Genomic DNA, 6,000 nt, shown 5'->3' with positions numbered 1-6,000 from the left:
CCTGCCATCAGAGGGGCGGGCACTCATTGCATTCCTTTATCAGAACCTGGAACACAGCACAGCAAAGGAAGCTGAATGACACCTAGTGGTGACTTTCAAATATTGCACTCAGGACACTCAACTGATCTGATCTAAAGAGTGGGAGACAGTACAGTCCCTCCTCCCTGGGATTTATACAGAGCGCTGTGGACGCTTATAAGGAAAGTCAGAGAGTAGCGGGACAAATGTCACAACTAGGGACGGATAATTAATGTAGCTGCCAGAAACATGCATGAATTTGTGGAATGGAGGGATGTTCAGCCCCCAGGCTGCGCTGCATCAATGGTTACTAGGACGCTGATGGCTGCATAGCGTCATTGGTTGCATCCTAGAAACGAATAATGCTGTACTCTTAACAGCACTTTTCTAATAACCAATGACACTGTGTTCTCTACAGTGTCCTAACAGCCAATAGCTCTGTGCTCCAGACAGCATCCTAGCAACCAATGACACCGTGCTCCCAACAGCATCCTAGCAACCAATGACACTGTGCTCCCAACAGCAACCTAGCAACCAATGACACTGTGCTTCCAACAGCAACCTAGCAACCAATGACATTGTGCTCCCAACAGCATCCTAGCAACCAATGACACTGTGCTCCCAACAGCAACCTAGCAACCAATGACATTGTGCTCCCAACAGCATCCTAGCAACCAATGACATTGTGCTCCCAACAGCATCCTAGCAACCAATGACACTGTGCTCCCAACAGCAACCTAGCAACCAATGACATTGTGCTCCCAACAGCATCCTAGCAACCAATGACATTGTGCTCCCAACAGCAACCTAGCAACCAATGACATTGTGCTCCCAACAGCAACCTAGCAACCAATGAGCCCAGCTCAGATGAGACCAAAATTTTCGGCCTAGCTATGTGTAGCAGAAAATTGACACTGCAAATCACCCTGAAAACCCCATCCCCACCGTGAAACATGGTGGTGGCCGCATGTTGTGGGGATGCTTACCTTTAGCAGGGACAGGGAAGCTGGTCAGAGTTGATGGGAAGATGGATTGATCCAAATACAGGGCAATCTTAGAAGAAGTCTGCAAAAGACTTGAGACTGGGGAGGAGGTTCGCCTTCCAGCAGGACAACGACCCAAAACATACAACCAGAGACATCCCCAAACAGACTTGCAGCTGTAATTGCAGCAAAAGGTTGTTCTACAAAGTATTGACTCAGGGGGGCTGAATACAAATACACCCCACACTTTTCAACTATTTATTTGTAAAAAAAAATTGAAAACCATTTATAATTTTCCACTTTGTGTTAGTCTATCACATAAAAACCCATTAAAATACATTTACGTTTTTGGTTGTAACATGAAAAAATTTGGAAAATTTCAAGGGGTGTGAATACTTTTTCAAGGCACTGTACCAGCCCCAACCCAATCGCACACCCTTTAGCTGCAGTGGCCAGGGGTGTACACATGTCGCAGCAGGAGTTATACACCCTGTCATGGTTGGTGGGTGTAGCACCTGTCAAGCATGATCCATTCAATTGAATGCAACCTTGTGCAGTAAAGAAAACAAGGGGTTAAAGCAGGTAGCTTTGTGTTGCTTTCTCACCCCCTGCTTTAAACCCTTGGAACACACTGCCTCCGCAACTAAAGGAGTTAGGGATGGAGGTGGCAAAATCACACTCAACTGCAACTTTACATGTGAATGAGCCCTAAGGGTGCCACTGCCGAATTCAACTAAGGGCTCATTCACAATTGCAGCAAGCACTGCTGTTCCTATGAAAAAAGATCCAAGTGTGTTTGACAGGTGGTGAAGAGGCGATACGTTGCCTCCTCATCACCTTATTTAAACCCATGATTGCCGTGCAATGCATGTGATTGCGACATGGTAGTGCAGCAATTAGAGGTTTAAATTATATGTTAAAGAGGAAGTAAACCCTGATGAGTTTACTTCCTCTTTCATTCCCTGCAAAGGCAAAGCATAATGGAATACTATGCATCGCATAGTAGTCCATTATGTGTCACTTACCTGACACAGGAGCCAGCGAAGTCACCGCTGTCCCCTGTAGTCCGGAGCATACATCTTCTTGGTGGGTCTCACAGCTCCGCCGCTGTCAATCGGCGAAGCCGCGATGACGTCACCCCCGCGCATGCGCACGGGAGCCGACACGCGCGGCAGCTCCGTCTTTGAGAATGCCACGCCCAGTGCGCCTGCGCGCCACTGTCTACGGCGCATGCGGCATAGACAGCGGTGCCTGTCTTCGGGCAAATATCTCCTAAACCGTATAGGTTTAGGAGATATTTCTTGGACCTACAGGTAAACCTTAATCTAGGCTTACCTGTAGGTCAAAGTGGTTTGTAAGGGTTTACAACCACTTTAAGAGGTGGCACTGTGCCGGTGATCTTTGACTTCTCACATTTGTTAAGGTAGATTTCCACCTCTATAAGGTTGCCTACCTCTGCATTATTGAGTCACAGTCAGTGTGTTCAGATGCCTGCATACACTGGAGACTGGATGGCAAGTTTTCCTTTTTTCAATTTTTTTTTTTTAACTAACATTAAGCAGATAAACACATACCATATAAGGTATGTGAGGTATATGAGGTCAACACTGGAGTGCAGTGCAGTCACCTAGAAGAGGGGGTAGGTGTTAATGTATGGCCAACATTTTAGGAAAAAAGTTGGGTTTGAAGAGCCACTGAGTAGAATGTGGAGCTAAGTGTCCTAGAAGAAATGCTAAATGTTGCCCCACAAAGAGAAGTGGCAGGGCGGGGGGGGACAGTTGGAGAGGGTATTTGAGTAGATAAGGTTGAGAATTAGGGGAGGTGAGGGATTTGAAGAAAGGGATAGGTTTAAGGGAGGGATAGTGTCAGAAACCATGAATCAGATCGAGACAGAAGTACAATTAAATCACACTTGTTTATTAATAAAAATAAAAAGGTAAACAGAGTAAGCGTATTCAAAGCATAGCCAGATCGAGTAGTCAGCCGGTCCAGAGTTCAATAACCAGATCGGGTAATCAGCCAGGTCAGAAGTCAGGGATCCAAGTGGAGCAACAGCAAGCAGGATAAAGAGCCAGAAGGGAATGTCAGCAATCCAGTCTTCAAGCAGAACTGCAGGAGATGGTTTCACATGACCAAGGCGAAGGCAGATATGAAGTGAGCTGGACAGCGTTAAATAGGCAGGTCAGACGAGCTGGATAAGGAACAGCTGGTAACTGTGGAGAGAGATGAGAGCTGGCAATTAGCCGACAGCTGAGCAGCCAGCCCAGAGAAGGAAGGGCTAAGCCAGCCCTGACAGACAGTAGGCAAAAACAGAAATAGAAAATATATAAAAGAAGGGGGGAGGGGGGACAAGTCCAAGGATCATCTACTATTCAGACTGCTAAGGAATCCTTAGCATTCACTGAAAGATTTTGTTTACATCAGGCTCATAAAGCCCTCTCATAGTTTCAAGGTCTGTAAAGAGTGACCTGGCTTCCCTTCCGGACCACTAACAACAACAGAGTGAATGGGCTCCCTATTTTCCTCCTTGGACCTCGCACCAGGTTGGGGTCCTTTTGCGATCCAGTTTGGCCTTCCTTGCCTGAATTCCAGCCCTAGTGTTCTCCACATCTGAGGTTTGGTTTGGCGGTTACCTACACACCCCTTGGAGTCGTGTTTGGAGGTCCTGGGTTTCTTGGAGTTCTGTCGACTTGCCGATCCCAGCATCCTTGCCTTAGGGACTGCAGGCTCCAGATTTCATGTCACATGGGTTTGGCCCCCCAGATCTAAGTTTCGCCCCCCCCCCCCCCCCCCCAGCCCCATGACCACCCCTTCTGCCCTGGATGCTATGCCTGCTGCTGAGCTTCTTTATCAGTACAGAAATCTATACTGCTCATCTTTTGCAGGGCTGAAATCACATTCCTTTACAACACAGCCAGTCAGCCATGATCTGCACAGGGTGTATTTGCCTACTGCAACTACACTGCCGTTCCGACCAGAGACTTTCACAGGTCAAAACAGCAACATAAAAGCCAGATACACCCTGTGAAGGATGATAGACTGTGTGTAAAGGAATGTGATTTCAGTCCTGTGTATTGTGGGGGGGAGGGGGGCCGTTTACAGTGCTGGAATGGGAAAGGAGCTCTGCCAAATGACCAATGGCCAGGGGTCCCTGTCCTCTGATTCGCCAGCAGTGATCCCTGTCCTCTGATTCTCCAGTGGTGAACCCTGTCTTCTAATGTAAGCAGAAACTCTGGGAACTCTAAACTCTTAAGCCACTTTGAGTATCTTGGAGTGCGGTGGGTGGTAGTGGGGTGGCCCACGTCAACTTTTGCATTGGTGCCCACAAGCTTCAAGCTACGCCTCTGGATTCCACTATATGGTATCTGACTATTACAGACTGTGATTGTATGATTTATGTGCCCTGATGTCTATAATGTGACTATGATATACTTTTTCACATTTTACAGTAATATGTATCTGAAATGCTTTTCTTTAACGATATGTACCTTTGACAAAACAATAAATCTTTATTTTAATTTAAAAAAACCTACACAGGGCTTTGCACATCCATAAGTCAGCATTCAGATTGGCCACCAGGACACCAAATGAGGGCTGGTAAAGCCACCACACTGAGAAGTACTGGGTGTTTCTCAGGTGCTCTGTCAGCAGAATGGGGCAATGGGGATAATATTTTGAGCCAATTCAGTGAAATGAGAGAAAGAAATTAATTTACAGATTAAAATAGTCCTCTAGTATCCCATTACACTGTTACGCGGATTTCAAATTGGCCCTAGAATGTACACTATATTGTCAAAAGTATTGGGACGTCTGCCTACATGTACATGATCTTTAAATGCTATCCAAGTCTTAGTAGGGTTCAATATTGAGTTGGCCCACCCTTTGCAGCTATAACAGCTTCAACTCTTCAGGGAAGGCTGTCCACAAGTTTTAGGAGTGTGTGTATATGGGAATGTTTGACCATTTTTCCACAAACGTATTTGTGAAGTCAGGCAGTGATGTTGGATGAGAAGGCCTGGGTTGCATTCTCCACTCTAATTCATCCCAAAGGTGTTTTATTGGGTTGAGGTCAGGACTCTGTGCAGGCCAGTCAAGTTCCTCCACCCCAAACTCGCTCATCCTTGTCTTAATAGACCTTGCTGTGTGCACTGGTACGCAGTCATGTTGGAAGAGGAAGGGGCTGTTCCCACAAAGTTTGGAGCATAAAATTGTCGCCTTAAGCTTTCCCTGCACTGGAACTAAGTGGCCAAGCCCGAACCCTGGAAAACAACCCCACACCATAATCCCCACTCCACCAAAATTATTTGGACCAGACCATAAAGACATAGATGAGCGAGTTTGGGGTGGAGGAGCTTGACTGGTCTGCAGAGAGTGCTGATCTCAACCCGATAGAACACATTTTGAGATGAATTAAAGCGGAGAATGTGAGCCAGGCCTTCTTGTCCACATCAGTGCCTGACCTCACAAATGCGCTTCTGGAAGAATGGTCAAACATTCCCATAGACACCCTCCTAAACCTTGTGGACAGCCTTTGCAGAACAGTTGAAGGTGTTATAGCTGCAAAGGGTGGGCCAACTCAATATTGAACCCTATGGACTAAGACTGGGATGGCATTAAAAGCAGGTTTCCCAATACTTTTGACAATATAGGGTATGTGAGGTAGGAAGTTTGGATCCTAAGCTCTTTCAAGCTGAACTTCACCCAAAAAGGGAAGTTCGGATCTTGCTCTGCCATATTTGTCTAGTTTTGACAGGTACCCTCACCCACTTCTGCTTGGATTGCCTAGCTGCTGACTTTTAATTTTTGCAGAACTGATTGAAGTGCAAAGAATGATGTGAATGTACAAAATATAAACGGCTGCGTAACACTGTCAGAGCTATACAAATACCTATAATACAAATAAAAATAATCATTGTGCAGCACTACTAAGGAAGAACATAATATGTATGTGACTAACAAATATGGCTGCACCATGTAGTAAAAGCGGTCCGCCACCGCT

The sequence above is a fragment of the Lithobates pipiens genome, unplaced genomic scaffold (assembly GCF_037356315.1).
Source record: "Lithobates pipiens isolate NorthernLeopardFrog02 unplaced genomic scaffold, aLitPip1_a1.2 Scaffold_8, whole genome shotgun sequence".
Lineage (NCBI taxonomy): Eukaryota > Metazoa > Chordata > Amphibia > Anura > Ranidae > Lithobates > Lithobates pipiens.
This window is presented reverse-complemented; position numbering follows the sequence as displayed.